Consider the following 20,577-nt stretch of genomic DNA (forward strand, 5'->3'; position numbering starts at 1 on the left):
ACCAAAATTTTGGGGGTCAGACTTCATGTCGTTGTTGTTAAACTCTGCTGTCAGTCATGTCGAAACTATTTATTGTACAAATTGTTATATAAGAAAGATAGGTTGTGGAGAGAGGTTCACCGTAATATAGAAAAAAATAGCTAATCATAATAAACCGATATTCTGTACCAACACTGTACAGATATTCTGTACCCAACGATATTCTGTACTGTAACTGGAAAAAGTCATTTCAACTTCTGATGTTGAAGATGTTGAAGGCATATAATTTGATAGTAACGTAACCTTGTTGCTCGAAAATAGTCAAAAGCTATAAAAAATTATGTATGCATTTGTAACCCTTCAATTTTTAATCAGTTTGTATTTTTTCTGGAAATTATTGAATATAATTGTTTCAAACCTGGAACTGGTTTTCAGAAAAAGTTAATTGCTCTCAAGCAAAATTTGAGACAATCTAAATTCTATTGTTCTTTTTTTTGTATAAGAATATTTTAATTCCTATCTCTTTTTGTTCATTTTTCGCCTGATCAAATTTTTGTGCCCTTGAGAACGGAATGATCTGGTAAAATCAGGTGAAAATTAGTCACAGTGAAATTATCTTAGACGCTAGTGATCTCAAAGATCAAAAGCCGAGAAAAATTACTGGAAAAGCTGAAATTCAAGATGCCAGGCGCAATTTATGAAATCTCGGATTAACTTTCTCTGTATATACCTCTCCTAAGACCTGTTCAGTTGGATTAATGAAGACAAAATTTCCAATTATTGACGCCTAGTAAACCGTTTGAGAAGAATTGCTCTGCATTAGGTTAGATAAGCTTTGAAATGTTGCAAAGTCAGTAAGGTAGCAGATTGTGATACGGGAATGCAGTAAATATTTAACTTAGTTCGATTTTCCTCTGAGTCCTAATGTAATTGTACTATTTGCATTCGCACCACGCATACACTTTTTGACCAAAACCCTTTAATTTTCCGGTGTCTGTAAATACTATTTGTTCATTTGCTCATGATTGATTGTTCATCAGACAACTACTCTTCTTGTTTGCCTCTTCGTGATAGTCGCACAGTTCAATCTTGCAAAACAATCTTTTTAGTTGGATCAGAATCATCACCAGTACATCAAAATAAATTTCATTAATGGAAACGCCCCGCGTTTCCATTATACAAAACTTTATTTTTTTCGCTCTGCGAAGAAAACCTAGTTCAATTTCAATAGTCACCACACGGTGCAGCCAGCAGTGTGCGATTCTAGAAAACACCGCTTGACATAGAAACCTTTTGAGAAAAAGGGACTGCGGAAACCCAATTGAGATGGGAAAGACAGCAATCTTGGCCAAAGGGAGGTTTGAAGTTGATGTCCTTTTACAACCACCACCCATAATAGTTACACTGCCACCGGAAGCCATTTATGAAGAGGAAATAGAACAAACAAGTTCTCAAGCCGAACGTGAATGCCAGCTTCGTGATGCCAAATTAAATGTAGTATAGAGGAACAAATAAGGAAAAGTAACTGCTGAAGGAATCTTATGCGGAGACAAACCGCAAAACTTGGAGATCAAAAACCAGCCTCGCCTTTATTCCTCTGTTTGGGAGTGTTTGGAAGGTTGGCGCGTGTTCAACAGCAGAAATCTTACAGGAAATGTAGACAAAATGACGACCAAGATCTATGGGATGCTATGGATTTTACCCGACAAAGAAACATCACTTTCGACCGCTAACAATTTGTAATGAGGAAATAACAAAAAGTAAACCTCTATGGTTTTTCTGGAAATCTGAAAGAGCTTGCGGATAATTGTAATATTGGTAACAAAAAAGATTCGTTATTTAGAGATTGCTAATTCGTTAGATGAGGAAGGACAACAACAACTACTTCGAGAGACAGTAGAATCACGGATTGCATTGGAATTGGAAATCAACTAAGAAATGAGATAAGAACGGCAAATCAAAATGTGTTCTTCGACAACTCATTCCGCATAGTGGGTTCTTCGACTACGCAAAGCGGATTCAACACAAAACTTGTGACTCGTACTCGCGCATCAAATACAATTTGTTTTAGTTACATATCAATGGATAATCGTATATTGAATCAAACGAACCAAAAATGTTGCCAAGACTAGATTTCTGAACATTGGAAAGTGTGTCCGGGCCGAAGAAAGAATTGTCTCAATTGTGGAATTCAAAACAAATTTGCAAAAATTTGTAGGTGACCAAAAACACAAAACTTCAATCCCAACAAAACACTAAACAAATGAAATAACATTGTTGAACCAGAAGAAACAGTACCACTTGAAGACGACAAAGCCAAGGAACTTCTCGAAAACTATAATCCTGATTTTAAGGTAAAATGTTCTTCTCCTGTTGACAATTTTGTAGCCACAGTCTCCAGTGAATCAAAAAAGATGGAACCTAATAATCAATCATTAACAAAAGGAACAATCGAAACGATAAAAATAGTAATTTCGGGCAGCGTATATACAATCACAAAACAAAGCTTAGCTTGTTGTGTAGTGGCAACGGATGAATTCTCTCAAAGCATTTGCGGTAAAACTGCAGAAGAGTTAGGAACGTATTCACCAATTACAAAACAGGGCAAAATACAGTCTCCAATCACGGTTAAAAATTGCGCAGCGAATCTAGTTGATTTTATTGTTGTTAAAGACGAAGATAAAACTCTACTAGGGAGAAATTTGTTTTCTCAAATAGGATTTTCAATTCAGCAAACGAACGTAAACACAATTGATGCATATTGAAAAAAGGAAGGTGGTTCGGAATAAAAATTTATATAACCTATTGTCCTAACTGTCAAACGTGATCAATCAGAAAAGTTAGCTCGCGGCCCATACATTTTATACAAATCAATACATAAAAAAAAATCAAATTCCCAACATTGACAATTTATTAGACCCCATCACCCAAAATTTTGAACTTGACTCATCACATACAGCATACTTTTCAACTTTGTATTTGCAATACTCATACAGTCAACTAATTTTACGTCCGGACACGGCACGCCTTTGCTACTTAAAAATTATTAGCTTTGATTCGACTTTGAAAACAGATTTGAAAACACTTTTTACGACCTTATACCGATATGCCTGCTGGATTTCAAAAAACGATGGAGTATACGATAGTGGGATTCAGAAAAACCCGTTGTTTTCTCGATAATTTTAATTTCATTGTTAGTCGTGGATCATTGGAAAATCGCATGATTCTTATATACGATTGTTTTCGAAAACCCTAGGATTATTTTTTCAAAATGCCATTTCTTTAAGACAGAAAAGTAATGGCTTCAATACCCTTTTACACAATCTGTTATTTCAGCCCCCGGAAACAAATTCGCTGCAATTTTGTCACCTAGTCTAATTACTAATCTGAGGAAAGTACGCTCTTTTTTAGGTTCTGTGTTTCTTATAATTGAATTTATACCAAATATTTCTCTTTGTCATTCATTTCGATCATTATTTAAAAAAGGCAACAAATTTCTTTGGAAATTCGAACATGACATCCACTTTGAACAAATTAAACAGCAAATACTAGAATCAACAAAAATTGCACATTATAATCCCCATTTAGAAACATGTGTTAATTGTGATGCTTCACGAGCCAGTACTAGGAGCCGCATTAGACCAGCGAACAGTAAATGGCCACAAAACAATTGTATTTGCGTCTCGCTTACTTAACTCAAGTGAAGAACGTCATAATGTAAATAAATTGGAATTAACGGGAGTAGTTTGGTCAGTCGAATATTGCAAATAACACCTCTTTGGAAAATTATTTTTAAATTTGTTCTTTTATCACTGATCATAGAGCAGTTTTATCCATCATGACAGCAGTTTGTTCAAATAAATCCTATAATAGCAGGTTGACACGTTAGATTGATAGACTTGTACCCTTTGACTTCTACATTGATGATATTCTTTGCGCAAAATGGGATTTCGTGATTACGTTTTGCGCCAAACAAATCAAAAAGCAGCCGTGACTAGCAAAAATGACAGTGAATTTGTGGTAGCAAACATTTCTTGCATTTGCGACAAAATTGCAAGCTTATGTTCATCTGCCACTCTTATCTCACATTCGTGTACCAGTAAACAACTGAACATAGAAGATTTAAATAATAATCTAATACCAAGTACTCTAACTAAATTATGTTCCTCAATTACCTCGCAAATGCACAGCAACTCCAACTCAAAATCGCTTTCTGCATTCGATCAAGATATAAAACAGTTGCTCAAAACTAATTCTGTATTCGCTCAGCAAGCCGAGAATTGAAAAATGACTGATATAAACACAGTGTCCTCTCAACCTATACCACGAGGCAGAATTCAGTCCACCCAAACTTTATCATCACTGAATATCACTAGTTCATCAGACGGGAACGATGATAAATCAAATCTCGAACTATCTCGTGGAAAAAAATCGAATTCATTCTCAACCAATTGTTTTAGAAAACTTGTCAGCAATCATGGCGTCTAATGACACAGTTCTAAAGGAATTCTAAGATGCAATATTCAAATGTGATGAGGACCAATGCCGCTCAATAAGTCCCTACCTCAACAGCTTCAAGAAAAACCTTCAATTGAAGTCTGGGTGTTTATGCGTCGACAACCAGGTGGCAATTCAAAACGTCTTGAGAGAAGCATTAACCTAGTCGCTTCACACAACACAACCCGATAGTTGGGGAAAGATTTCCCTCTCGCAATATGCATGGTAACCGTATATGCACCGCGAAATCATTAGGCGTTGCCTAAAAGGTCAACCATGCACGGAAATAGTTGAAATTTTGAAACCTATAATACAAGCATCTAAATAGCAACCAACTAGGCATTGCGTACAGTTGAATGAAGAAATCCAAAATGATTTTGTGGGTCAAAATATACGAAAAAGGGACTGAGATAAGGTTTTTGATCGCTAATCTAAATATCCATAGGCAGAAGCGTTTGAAAAAGCTGTTGGAGGCAATTATATGTCTCTAAGATTATGTAAGCATTCTGGAGTACCACAAACTAAACGCTGAATTAAATGTCTCCAAGCAATTAATTTAAATTAAAATGTCTTCTAGATTAAATGTCTCCAGTTTTAAATGATTATCATGGAGTACCACGAACTATACGCTGGGATCAAACTTGCAATTTGATTGGAAAACAAGTGCGTTCATTTTGCAACTGAAATAATTTCAACATTTGCGAGGCAACTGCTAGCGGTCCTAAAGCTATTGGTTTGGTGGAGCGAACGATGCAACTGGTTGAACATCGACCTTCGTGCATCAAATTGAACAACGATAAAGACTTTGATATTAAACATGCAATCAGATTAATTATCTATCAAATGCGTATACATAAACAACGTACAGCTGATGTGGTTCTTTTTGAGGTTCATTTTGGAAGACAACACAACGTTTCTTTAAGTAACAAAAGTACTCCTCAAAGCGCAAACCTAACATATTCAAAGATCTCACAACATTATTTGGACATCGAAACAAACCAATTAAAAGCATACTTAGACGAACGGGGACGGGTTGACCCAAAAAGAAGCTACGACAAAGACAAGATGGCTCTGAGTAAAGCCCAAATAGAGCTGGACAAAAGCACAGAGATGCTGGAAACGGTGAATTGAGATTCATAATTCACCCAAACCTCACCTACCCGATCCCGCGCAGGGAATCCTCCCTCCAAGTAAAATTGGCATCAAAGATACCCGCTAACAAACACTCAAAAAAGCTCGGCCGACGGATTATATGAGGTGTTTGTTCCCAGATCTGTAGTTGTAAAGTTTCACCCACCACCGTGTCCGCCATCAAAGAACCAGGCAAATAACACAGTAAAGTCGGAAATAGTGATCTTGTCAAATTTGACTCCTGCAAGGAACGTGAAACTCATCTATGGGATTATGAACAACAGTGAGCTTTTTGGTAAGTCTAATTTATGTTAAGACTACAGAGGAGAAGATAGCGAGTCACATAAAGTTGAAGAGAAGAGTTGAAGAAGAAGCGGGGTGGTGAAAACAAATTCATCTCCGTAGATGTGAATTTGCTTGCGTAGCCTCTTCAACGAACCCCAATGCTCAACAGGCAATGATGGCTCTAAAATCAACTCACTTTGAGTTTAATAAAGTATCAAACAGGAAATTTGAGGACTAAAAAAGCCACATTTTTCACGCCACTACAACTTTCATTAGCCGAATCATCAGGACAGAAGACCCATTCTGAGGCATCTACATCAAAACAATGCCGAAATGCACATAAACTCTCTGATTTCGAAAACACTGACATGCAGGCACCAAAACGGCAAAGTTGAAAAGAGTGGATCCATTTCATTTCTACAAAATATATTAACTATGCAAACATGAACAATTGCTGATAATTCAAGTATTATTGCAATTTTTATTTAAATTAAGATTAATTGCATTTGCCCCCGAATGCACATTTCGATCAAAATCCTTTATTATCCCACTGTCCTATTTACTATTTGTTTAGTTGTTCATGACTGATTTATCACCAAACAATCACTCTATCCTTTTGCTTCTTCGTCATAAGTCGTGCAATTCAATATTGCTAAACAATCGCTCTCAGTAGATTAGAAAAATCATCAGTACATCATATTAATTTTCTTTCTTGGATTGGCCCCGCGTTTCCATTATGCAGAATTTTAGTACATTCGCACTGCAAAAAACCATTTCATTTCCACTAGTCACCACATGGTGCCGCCATCAGTGAAAAAGTCCCTGACCGTCAAGATGGCGACATACTTGATATGAAAATTTGCGCTCACTCCTTTGATGAGCCTGATCGAAGAAGCTCGAAATAACATTGACCTCCCTCCAAGGGGTCTAGACTGGCTTTAGATCTTTGTTGTAAAACTATGGTGTCAGGCACGTCAAAATAATTTGTTTTACATATTGTTGTACAAGCAAAATAGGTTGTGGAGATATTCATCTTAATTTGAAAAAAATAGCCGATCAAGAAAAAAAGCGAAATTTGGTACCTACACAGGTATTCTCTACCTCCCGATATTCTGTGCAGTAACTGGAAAAAGTTATTCCAACTTCAGATGTCGCTAAAATTTTTGAAGGTTTTTAATTTAACAGAAACTTTCTTCCTCCAAAGCATAGAAAAGCTATACAAAATTATGTATGCTTTATAACCTTTCAATTTTTAACCATTCTATTCTTTTGTGATAATTAATTAGAGATGTTTTTGTTATTTCTTCTTGTTCATTTTCTTGCCGGGTGATATTTTTTGCCCATGAAAAAGGAATAAACTGTTAAAATGTGTTGACAATATGTCACGTTGAAACTCTCATAGACGTTTAATGATCTCTAGGAGTTATAACAACCAGCAAATAAAAAATTTTATGTGCGATAAAAGTCAATTGTTTTATTCAATTTGTACAATATTCTTATTTATTTAATACACTGTTAGATACTTAATACAATGTGAAATGAATTACACTATTTGATTTCACGGCAAGATGGTAATTTGATTAGGGAAAATTGTATATATTTAACTTAGTTCTGTTGTTTTCTGAGTGCTAATATAATAAGTACTAATTGCATTCGCCCCAAAATGCTTTTTTGATAAAAATCTTCAATTTCCTGCTCTCTGTCTATACTATTTGTTCCTTTGTTCATTCCTGATTATTTATAAGACAAACACTCTTCTCTTTTGCCTCTCCCTGATAAAGTGCGCAATTCAGTCTCCCTTAACAATCTTTTGCAGTAGATCAGAGACATCATCAATACTCAAAACGAATTTCATTCTTAGATTTGCCCACGTTTCCAATATACAGAGTTTTATTATATTTGCACTGTAGAAACCTAGTTCAATTTCATAGTCACCACACAGAGATTGAACAGAAATAATTCGATCGGAGAGTAGCGAGACACGTCAGATGTATTACATAATTTTTGATCTGTACTTCACGATCTTCAAAACGACGCATCTCAAGCAAAAATAAAAAAGAATTGGAATACGAAAAGCTATGCTCACTTTCTCAACACGAATTTATAACGGGTTAGGAGAAGGTAGCCAGCCAAATTGAATTATTCCAGAAAACTCAATTTTTGACCAAATAGTGAATTGGAAAGGAGCAAAATTGGTGTGCATCAACTATGACGGGAGTGATGTTTGATTGGAAATTATGACTTCGAATCATTATATGAAAATTCAGTTGAGAAAAATTGAAAACCAGATTGTTTTGGTTCTCTCGGTTCTGTTTCTTCTGATTTTTGATGATGATTACCTCACTTGTTGCCAGTTTTTTGTACAGAAAAATCAAAGTTCCGGACAATCAGGATTTCTCTATCATTGATATTAAAAACTTGCGCTCAGTACTTTAATATGCCTGATCGAAGAAGATCAATATAATATTGATCAAAGTTTCGAAGTTTTGGGGCTCGCACTTTAGGTTGTTGTTAAAATATGCTGCCAGTTACTTCGAAACAAAATTATTTACGAAATTGCTATATCAGCGAGACAGGTTGCGGAGAAGTTCACCGTATTACAAAAAGTTAGCTCATGATATATAAAGGCGATATTCTCTACCTACTCTGTACAGATATTCTGTAGGTACTATAACTGGAAAACAATCCAACTTATGATGTCGCTAAAGTTGTTGAAGATATATAATTTGACAGTAACGTGACCTTCTTGCTCGAAAATTGTCAAAAACTATAGAAATTTATGCATGAATTTATTACCTTCAATTTTTAGTCAATATAGTTTTTTGTGACAATTAATGAAAATAGTAGTTGAGAACCTGCAATTCGTCTGAAAAAAATTTTAATTGCTCCGGAGCAAAATTTGAGGCAGGAATCTTAATTTTATGGCTCGTCCCTTTAAGAATAAGAGTACTCTACTTTCTATTTGTTTTTGTTCAATTTTTTGCCTGCTCATATTCTTTTGCCACTGAGAACGGAATGAACTGGTAAAATCGGTTGACAATTATTCACAGCAAATATGTCTTAACTCTTCACAGATCTTCAAGATGAGGAGCTAAGAAAAATAACTAAGAATGATCAAGCTCAAGATGCAAGGCGCAATATATGAGTTTTGGAAATACAAATCTTGACATGTATCTCCCCTAACAACCTTTCAGTTGGATTATTGAAGAAAAGTTTTCCAATGAACGACGCATAATAAACAGTTTGAGAAGAGTTGCTCCGACATTAGGTTAGATACGCTCTGAAATGTTGGATTTTTACCACGAATTCAGTAAGGCAGCATTTATTGGACAGAAAGTTTTCAATCAAAAAGTAACGAGACACGTTGCATGTATTACATAGGTTTGGAATTGTGATTCAGAAAATCTAAAACAAGGCATCCCAGGCAAAAGTACAAAAACAAGTTGAATACGAAGATCTATGCTCTCTTGAATCCATACACGTGCTGATTTACATCCTTGTAGTTGAGACAAATGCTAGTTTCACATGCCATTTACACTGACATTTTCCACAAAGAACTCCTTATAGCATGTGAAATGTTAACTTTTGATTTTGAGTTCTAACTATTTACTATTATAAAATGCTAGTAAACAGCACATGTCACAGAAAGTCATGCAATTTGTAAATTAACGATGAATGTACGGAAAGTAAAAAGTCGTTATTCACTGAGTCTATATGTGGACCAACAATTGTGCGCTTTGCCACTTTTGTCAAACATCAAGTTTAACTAAAAATTTTAATCAGAAAATTTTCGCTAAGTTCCCATTAAACCATAGTTTATGTGCCCAGAATTCTTCTAGGATAAGTTAGCATCTCACTTCAAAGACAACACTACGTCGCATTGTCTCTGTGCTTTATCAGAGAATTGCTGAGGCAAATCAATAACAGTCGAGAGGACAAGGAGAGCCAAGCCTTGTAGTCAAACAGTGCTCAAGCATCTGGCTTGAAAATGAGGAAACAAAGTGGGATTGATTTTGTTCGTTGTGCTAACGACGTTCTGTACTCTGTTGGCGGAGTAAGAGCTCGCGTAGCTGGCTGATTTACTCTATTTTGAGGAGATTTGGTCGTTTAGCTGACTGGGACTTCGTTTGTGGAAAAGGAGCTCGCGTGATTGACTGAGGGACAATGCTTGGGGGAGAATGGTGCTTTGCAGCTGCGTGGATGGTTCTCTGCTGAAGCTTTTGTAGCTGTTTGTAGCCTTGTTTGTGGAAATTTTGTGGGGGGATGAGGGTGTTTCAGGTTTTTTTGGATCATAAGTCTCAGATGATTATCGAGCATGAAGCATTTGTGCAGGAACAATTTTTTCGAGGACTTCTCTAGATAGCCTATGATTGCTAAGAACAGTTCAATATGAACAGCGGTTTTTGTTCTCCCTACCCGCATTGTGCTATCCTCACAGTGCTCATCGTGCTATTTTTTGTTGATTTTTTATTGCGTTAAAATCATTTTTTGGCTAACTCAACGACAAAAAAGAGTTGGCGCTTAGAAACGAAGCCACCAACAGGCAACACATTCATATATACGCTGTGGTAAGGCAAGGAAATTTTCCCTAAGTACGATCAAGTCCTCCTCTCAACTGGGTTCAAACGGTGTCCATCCTTACGTAGAGCAGTACTAGCGTTCGAGCAAAACATAGTAACACACAGTATATGGTCTAGAAATTTAACCCTCAATTTCATCAGTATTGAGGAGTTAAACGTAAAGCTAAAAGATACAGAATAAAAGGTGCAAAAAATTCCCACCGGATAAAAAGATACGTATAAAACGTGTGGTTGAAAATATGTAAACAGGAAAATTAACAAAAATTAAAAAACAAACAAATAGAATTGTAAAACTTGTGTACTGGTTCATGTAACTGTGAGATGAGATGAAATTCAGAAAGAATTGTTTTTAGTGAACGTGAGGATTACTTCCTTTATTCTGCTGTATAGTTGGAACCTGCAATGCGCTCATGGAAAGTAAGTCAAGTCCCATGTGGTGAGGCCATTGCAAATCAAATTCTAAAGAATTGTGGAAGAACAAGAAGAGAAAAAAGTCTTTGTGGTACAAACTTCATCACAAATTAGATAAAAATTCAGTTCTCTTTCTCAATGGACATAGAAGTGACGGTACTAAAACCTGGGCTGATCATTGCAAAAACTTTGAGAGGCCACAATTTTATATGCTCATATCAAGACCAACTAGACTGAATGAAGGATAAGTTAAGTCAGAACGTATTTGACTACTTAACGAATGCAGATGACGTGCATTACGACTTGACGTTGGTGAACGAAGTTGTTAGTGAGTAAATGCTTTGTTCGATCATTTTGAGAGGATTATCCAAGGAATGCAGTGGTTTCAACAGTCGTAAATTTTAAAAAAGAAACGGAAAGTTCAGAGGAAATTAAGCGGGACATTGTCAGCTTCGATAACGAGAATGTTAAAAAAGTGGGAGCATTTTCAACAATGAAGAAGGCAAATGTTTCAATTGACAGAAAACTGGAAACAGGACTGATGATTGTCAACAAAAAAAGCACAGAACACACAAAAGCAAAACCATACCTATATCGATCGAAAAAATAGTTGTAGTTTTAATACAAAATGGTATACACTTCAAAAACCACGTATATGCGGATTTACATCTTTGTTCATAGGAAAACAATGCCAATTTCACGTGCCTTTTTATGATGTTGCTCAAAAACTTTTCAACTTAGCATGTGAATTCATAACTTTTGATTTTGACTTTTGATCAATAACAATGATGAAAAGTAAGTGAGGATCATATGTCACCGAAAGTTATAGAAGTTGTAAATCAAACAAGACTGTACGGAATTTAGAATGGCGGTAATCTTATTTATATGGATCAATATCTTACCCCTTGCACTAATACCACCCATCAATTTTTAATCAAGTATATGATTATAGGGTTTGTCGCCAGCATATCCAGTTGGTCAGATCTTTTTAGCATCGAAAGATAAACTTCCTATTATAACAAACACCTTCCAGCATTTGTTCCCGGCGCAATGTTGCGCTAATATTCCGTTAAGGTACTAAAACAAGCTAAACTCTTTAAAACCTTCGTTTTGATATAATTTTAACAGACGTGTATCCACATGCCTTGTCATTCACTTCACATTGTAAAATAGTTTTTTGCGAAAATCAGATGTATAACGAGATTAATCGACCAACTTATTAACAAACATAACCATCAGGAAATAAACACAAAAAATCGCAACTAGACTCGATCGCCATGGTTAACCGGAATAGACTAAAAAGATGAAAAAAAAACGAATTTATAAAAGTTATAAAATTTCAATTGTCAGGAAAACAAATTTGAATGATTAAAAATCAGCGTTCAAATGGATTAATGTTATAACTTTCCAAAAGTTTTGAATTGAGGTTGTTTTTAGTTCAAGTTTCCTATCTTCGTTGTTTCAAAGTAAACAATCAGCAAATAAAAGTAAGCAATTCGATGAGTACGTCCAAAACCTTACATTTTCCACATACCGTACGTCAAGTTGATGTATTTTTCTTGCGCTCAAACTAAAAACCGTTCTTGTAAACTGGAATCAGTAAAAGTGGCAGTCAAGTAAAAATGAACAAAATGTATGAGAGGAAGTGTTGAAAAGAGTGACATTTCTTCTCATTTTTTCTCAAAGTAATTGCCTTCTATCGCTTTCTCTAATCCTTTTTTGTCTCAAATAGCCCACTGTGAGCTAATTTTTAAAGATGTTCTGACTCTAAATTAAAAAGCGGACATCAATGTAATATTTAGCGTAACTTGAAAAAAATTCAGAAAAAATACTTTTAATGTGACTTTTTTGTAATTTTACTGAAATATAGGGAGAATGTGTGAATGTGGTTTTTACAATGTATCAAGTTTTTAAAAAATTAGGAAAAAAGGAAATCAATCGCCTTGTTAAATTAGGAAGTACTACTTTCATGAAACAAACACAAAAAGCCGTTCAAGAAGAATCTGGCCAAGGATACAAGCAAGCAAATGAAGACTGAACAGATCGGCATGCTTAACTGGTATACTCAGAGAAACTGAAAAATCAAAAACAGTGGTTTCTCTTTAAAGAATTTTTGGATTTCAAGTGTCAGAAGTAAAAAGAGGAAACTGACTGCAAAAAATTTTGTTGACCTTTTATTCATTAAGTTCCTTTCAATACTGCAAAAATTTTACTTTTAAATTGTTTTTAGTTCAAGTTTTCTATTTTTAGTGTTTCATCCAAAGCAAATATTGGAGCAATATATGTTGCTTAATTCGATGAGACCATGTAAAATACATTTCAATTGTCTCGTTTATTTTTCATGCGGTTAATTTAATTACCTTTTGGTGTAAGCTGGAAATAGTAAAAATGTGTTTCAAGTAACAATCAACAGAAAGAAAAAGAAAGGGTGAAAGCCAGTGACAGTTTTTTTTCATTATTTCACAAAAAAAATTGCTTTTTAATTTGGTTTTCGAATTTTGTTTTGTCTCAAATAATTTATCGTTAATTAAGTTTAAACGAGCTCAACACTAAATTCAGTTTTAACCTTAAATTAATCCGAATTGCTTTTATTGTTCTTATCTAAATGTTTTTTTTTCAGATAAAACGTGCGTTCTCCTCTGTTCTTCTATCACGCATAAGAATATCGACAATTTTTTAGTTACGATCCAGAATTTAGGTAAGATCCACAATTTGATGTGATGGACGGAATAAGTTTAACGTAAGAAACAACACAAACATTTTTCTTCAATTTTTGTCGTAAATCTCGATATCTTTTTTTTTGTTTCACATGTTGGTGTTTTGATGGTTATTCTTAATAAGAATGCTTTTAATCGACAAAAGGGAATCATTAATATAGGTACCATAGAGAAGGGAAAAGATTCGAAAATTAAAAAAAACACATTGATTTAAATTGTCTCAGTTTTATTTCATTTCTTCTCCTCATATTATGTTTAAAAAAATGTTTGCGTCCCTTTTTTTTACCATCTAAGAAGATTTCTAAAAAATTAAACAACTAAGTAAACAGCAGTGAAATGTTCAAAATCTGCCCTCAACAGTTGTCAACCATATTTTCTATGCGTTGTCAACGGTGATTGAACTCAACGGTAAACGGTAAGAAGGTGAAGTCAACGGTAAACGCAATGAAAAAGTTTTAACAAGATTTCATAGCTAAAAATACTACTATTAAGTGCTGAAAAACATTTTGCAGGTTTTGCTAGCTAGTAAAAATAATAAATGCACCAGCAACGCAATGTTTGGAGTATATCTTGTTCTGATTATCTAGTAGAGATAAGAAACTTGACTTCTGTTTGAGTTTGCAATTGGATCCCGAGTCTAAAACTGAAAGTAAGAAAAAAGCTATTAATTCAAGGTGTGTTTGGGAGGGGGGGGGAGTAATGAATAGATTTACAAGGTCGGATCTTATTTAAAGTTGAGACAACTCTTTTCAAAAGTCCGCAAAAAACTCTTTTTATATAACAAATTGAGTCTAACCAAAAAAACTTTGACCAACAACTGAATTCGATCTCGTCTTCAAACTAACCTAATGTTAACACAATTGTGCTACACGTCCTAAACTTTGAAAAAATTGTAAAGAAAGAAAATTGAATAGCTGATAATGATCGCTTCTTTCTCATTGCATTGCGTATTTACGTTTATTTCATTCATCTTAAACTTGGCGCTGTATGAAAAATTAAACGCAATTGATCTCAACGATTCAATTTCAATACGATCATCATTTCTGGCTTTATTGAAACAAATTAGATACCAGTAGTAAAAAATTGGCCAATTACGTTGAGGATGTGATCAGCACGGACATAAAAGAAAGAACTTGGTGAAAAGAGTTTCTAAGTTGGAACGATTTTAATTTTTTGTGCCTAATCTTCTATGAGGCAGATAAATGTGGTGAGAACCCAAGACAAAAAAAGAAGGATCTAATGAGGTAAGTACAAAATTTTAGTTGAAGCCCATTATAATGAGGCCTGCCATTAACTACCTGATAAAGGTAAAAGAATACCAATAATCGTTAAATTTCATTTTAACCATCATCTTGATTTGATATGAATTATCAACAATTAGTTTTTTTGCTCCAAAGTCTGGGGCAGAGTTTTATATAAAAGGGCGTCTAGTGGAAAATGAGACTTGAATAACAATTGAAGAACAGAAAATATATGACAACCACGCAAATGCATTAATTTCTCAGAAATTGATAGAACTTGGTACTAGAAGACAGTCGAAATCAACCATTTTTTGTGGTAATTGATAGGAAAATGACAAAAAGAGGAATTATTATTTTAGGTACCATAAAAAGGAGAAAGGGTTCAAAAAATTAAAAAAAAACAGATTTATTTAATTTATGTCAGTTTTATTTTATTACTTCTCCTCATATTGTGTTAGAAAAATATTGCCTCCCATTTTTTTTGCCATCTAAGAAGATTTTTAATAAATTGAAGTAGTAAAAAAACAGCAGTGAAATTTCGAATATCTGCTGTCAACAGCTGTCAACCATACTTTCTATGCATGGTCAACAGTATTTTAACTCAACGGTAAACGGTAAAGAAGATAAAGTCAACGGTGAGGGCGAGAAAATTTTTCAACAAGATTTCATAGATAAAAATACTAATATTAAGTGCTGAAAAACAATTTGCAGGTTTTGCTAGCTAGTAAAAATTTTAATGCACCAGCAACTCAATGTTTGGTGTATATGATGTTTCGTATATCTGGTAAGGATAAGAAACTTGACGTTTGTTTGAGTTTGCAATGGGATTCCTAGTTTAGAACTGAATTTAAGAAAAAACCTATTAACTCAAGGTGTGTGGGAGGGAGTAATGAATTAAATTACAAGGTCGGATTTTATTTAAAGTCGAGGTCAACTCTTTACTTAAGTCCACCAAAAACTCTTTTCATATCACAAATTGAGTCTAACCAAAAAAAAGTTTGACCCACAACTATATTCGATCTCGTTCTTCAAACAAATCTAATGTTAACACAATTGTGCTTTTATTTCAAGGTGTGTGTGTGAGGGGGAGGGAGTAATGAATTAAATAAAAAGGTCGGACCCTATTTAAAGTCGAGGCCAACGCTTTTCATAAGTCCGCCCAAAACTCTTTTCATATAACAAATTGAGTCCAACCAAGAACGTTTGATCGACAACTGTATTCGTTCTCGATCTTCAAACTAACACAGTTAACACAGTTGCGCTACACGTCCTAAAAAGTTTTAAAGAAAGAACACTGAATAGCCGATAACGATCGCTTCTTTTCCATTGCATTGCGTAATTACGTTTTATTTTTTCAACAAAATTTTTCAACAAGATTTCATAGATAAAAATACTAATATTAAGTGCGGAAAAACAATTTGCAGGTTTTGCTAGCTAGTAAAAATTTTAATGCACCAGCAACTCAATGTTTGGTGTATATGATGTTTCGTATATCTGGTAAGGATAAGAAACTTGACGTTTGTTTGAGTTTGCAATGGGATTCCTAGTTTAGAACTGAATTTAAGAAAAAACCTATTAACTCAAGGTGTGTGGGAGGGAGTAATGAATTAAATTACAAGGTCGGATTTTATTTAAAGTCGAGGTCAACTCTTTACTTAAGTCCACCAAAAACTCTTTTCATATCACAAATTGAGTCTAACCAAAAAAAAGTTTGACCCACAACTATATTCGATCTCGTTCTTCAAACAAATCTAATGTTAACACAATTGTGCTTTTATTTCAAGGTGTGTGTGTGAGGGGGAGGGAGTAATGAATTAAATAAAAAGGTCGGACCCTATTTAAAGTCGAGGCCAACGCTTTTCATAAGTCCGCCCAAAACTCTTTTCATATAACAAATTGAGTCCAACCAAGAACGTTTGATCGACAACTGTATTCGTTCTCGATCTTCAAACTAACACAGTTAACACAGTTGCGCTACACGTCCTAAAAAGTTTTAAAGAAAGAACGCTGAATAGCCGATAACGATCGCTTCTTTTCCATTGCATTGCGTAATTACGTTTTATTTTATTCATCTTAAATTTGGTGCTCTATGAGATCAAATATCAATTGATCTCAACAATTCAATTTCAATGCGTTCATCATTTCTGGATTTATTGAAACAATTTAATTACCAATAGTAAAAAATCGGCCATTTACGTAGAGGATGTGCTCAACACGGACATAAAAGGTAGAACTCTCGAAAAGTGTTACCAAATTGGAACGCTTTTTATTTTTTTCTGCACAATTTTTTTGAGGCAGGTGAATGTGGTGAGAACCCAGTACAAAAAAATAAGGATCTAATGAGGTAAGTATAAAATTCCAGTTGAAGCCCATTATATTGAGGGCTGCCATTAACTACCTGAGAAAAGTAAAAGAAAACCAATAATCGTTAATTTTCATTTTAACCATCAGCTTGATTCCATACGAGTTAACAACAATTAGTTTAATGACCCAAAGTTTGGGGCAGATTTTCACATAAAAGGGCGTATATCGGAAAATGAGACTTGAATAACAATTGAAGAACACAAAAGATCTGCCAACCACGCAAAAAGAGTTAATTTCTCAGAAAATGATAGAACTTGATATCTAGTGGACAGTCAATATCGACCACTTTTTGTGGTAATTAATGGGAGAACTGAAACAGTTTGTGTTGTGGATACATTAGAAATGCTAGGATCCTTATGTTAAAAAGCTATCAAAGAGAAGCCGACAGCTGGCATCTAAAACTCAAGGCAATTTTCAAGGCAATTCGGTAGAGAAGTTATGCTGCTTGATTGAGACATTATTCAATTTTTTGGCAGAAAAAGAGTCTCCTTTGTCAGAAAGTGTAAAAAAATATACGATGAAAGCACTAAATTATCGAGTAATCTCAGTAGTGAAGAGAAGAGAACACTTAATGGTCTGAATAGATCACTGAATGCAATACTATAAATTGAGGCCAAACTTTTCTGGGTTTTAATTTTCATCCTTTGAGATTCCGTCACGCCGACCTAGTAGTTTTTCTTGATACTTTAAAACAAAAACCTGATGCTGTTGATTTAACTGAAATGTGATTTAAGGAACATATTTCTCTTGATGGCTTTGATTTTCCAGTGTATCGGAAAATATAACAAAAATCGATAAAAAATGCTAGGCGACAATCGGGAGGAGTAGATTTTTCAATCAACAAAATCTTAAATAAATAATACAAGACAAAAACAAAGAAATCCACGGCTGAATTTGAAAGTGTAAAACAAAAAATGTGATTATAATTTCGACCTTTTTATAGACCTCTACGGTTTTTGAAATTTAAAAATAGCTGAAGTTTTATCAAAGAAACAACTTTTTAATCTCGCCCAAGCTGTATCAAGCCCAAAGGTTAAACCGATTACACATTTGGCACTCATGCAGAATTCGAAAACATTGAAAATAGAAAAGGCTTAATTTGTTTTTGAGGTAGAACAGAAAATCGAAAAAAATTCATAAGAGTTTGATTGCTAGTGTTATATAAGAACGCAACTGAAGACGTCATTAAAAATTTGAACTGTTTTGCTACTAAATTAAAAAGACATTAGAAGGAACATTAATCCCAACTCTGCAAGCTGGATTTCAAATGAAATCAAAAATCCCATTGTAATAAGAGTACATTTGTTTCAATTAAATAACGCAGAGCCTACTATGGAAAAGCAAACTAGCTACGAAAAAATACAAGACAAGGAGACTAATTTTTTAAGAAATGAAAAAAAGAGGATATTTTTGAAGAACAAAGAAAAGTTCCTAAAAGAAAAATTTTTAAAGGACAACAATAACTCGTAAATCAAAGGACAATAAGAATTATTTATCCAATCAAGATGACTTGAACAATTATTTCTATTTAAATAGGACCAATTGAAACAAAGGAAAATTACTTTGTTTCAAAATATATCAATAGGAAAAGAAGCTATAATATCAACATTGGCAGAAAAACGATGGCACGATGGCAATAAGTCGTTCCTCAATTTTTGAATGTTATCATGCAAAAACTGAAATAATTTTTTCCCCAAATTTTATGCTTGGATTCATTAAAAACGGCGAAGGTGGTAAGACTGATCTTCATATCTACAAATCTATCACTTTAGTGAGCACAATACCTAAAATTTTGGAGAAGATTTCACTCAAGACGATAATGAAATATTGTGTAAAAAAATTCGCCAGCTAGCATTCAGTTTGCACCATTGTTGAGTCTTTTCGAACGGTAGTTGCTAGCAGAAAAATGGGCAAGCTGATTTTATTGACATAAGCAAAACTATTGATACAAAAGATCTTCAAATGTTCTTAGTAAAACCAGCAAAATATGGATTCAGAGGCCCAATTTTAGGGCTTTTAAAGAGTCATGAATCTGGGCGCACAAAATCTTTTAGTGCATCCAGCAAAAAACAACAGAAAAGCAATTAATTTTTGGCGTCCAAGAGGGCTACGTTGGGGGTCCTCGTTTTTCTCATTTTGTGTATCAATGATCTGTCCAGATTTTGTAAAGAAAAGTTGATTCAATGTTAACAAATTAAAAGTTAATTCTGACAAATGTCGTGCTTTATAATTCGGGAAACACACAAAAAAAAACAAAGCGAAGGGAAAATGCTGTGCAATACAAAACGTCATGTAGGTACTGAGGAATCTACCTTGATAAATTTGTGACATTTTGCGGTCACGTTGACCGTGTTGTTGTTGTTGTGGACGACTATATCGGGTACGACATTATCGGGTACAACTTTCTGGGTACAACTTTCTGGACAACTTATATCGGGTACAACTTTCTGGACAACTAAATCGGGTACGACATTTTGACAAAAAACTCCTCTAATATTTTATAGTTCTTTTGCGAAAACAATCAAAACTTACGTACGGTCTTTTAGTCTATGAAAACACAATTTAAAAGATATTAGAAAAGTTTGACAGAGTCCAAGGAACAACCATTTCATTAACTCTTCAAGGAAAAATATGAAACCTTAAGTCTTAGACTAATTGATAAAAATATGTGTTCTGTATAGGAACCTTACTTGATTGCACTTGTTGCAGAACTTTTCAAACATCTAATGTCGGAATCCACGCTACGGTCATTAAAAAGAAAACCGTATGGAATTTAGGTGGCCTCTTTTGTCGACCAATTTCAAAAACTACAGAAAACACAAAATCATTATCTAACGTGTTGAAAAAACATATAATTGTCTACGAGAACTGAATTGAACTTTTTACCCAAAAATCTTCAAATTTTCAGTTAACAGCAACTTAAATCACGTACATCAAAATAAGGGCTTTACGATAAAGATAAAAAGGATCTTTTACCCTGCTATACAAATTCTGTAATGAGCTTGAGGAAGATGATATCATACGAGTTCAGAAATTTTGGGTTTGTTACTATTTTCTTCTTTAGTTGGCCACAGACTAAAAGAGCAATAACGCTGATTTTGTGTCCTAATTGGATTGTATTTGGATATGATTGTTTGAAATGTTTGTCAAAAAGGTCAAATTGAGTTAACTAATCAAGACACTTGCTAAGGTTGCGTGTGTGACTCAAGAACATTTTTTGTTGCCTAGCCAAGTTCCTGGGCACGTTTTATTGTCCAGCCAAATTACAGGTCATGTTTTTTGTCCAACTCAATTCCAGGACACGTTTCATTGTCCAGCCAAATTTCACGACACGTTTTGTTGTCTAGCCAAATTGGAGGACGGTTTTTCCAG

Source organism: Convolutriloba macropyga, chromosome 1 (genome assembly GCF_964194025.1).
Source record: "Convolutriloba macropyga chromosome 1, txConMacr16.3, whole genome shotgun sequence".
NCBI classification, from domain to species: domain Eukaryota; kingdom Metazoa; phylum Xenacoelomorpha; order Acoela; family Convolutidae; genus Convolutriloba; species Convolutriloba macropyga.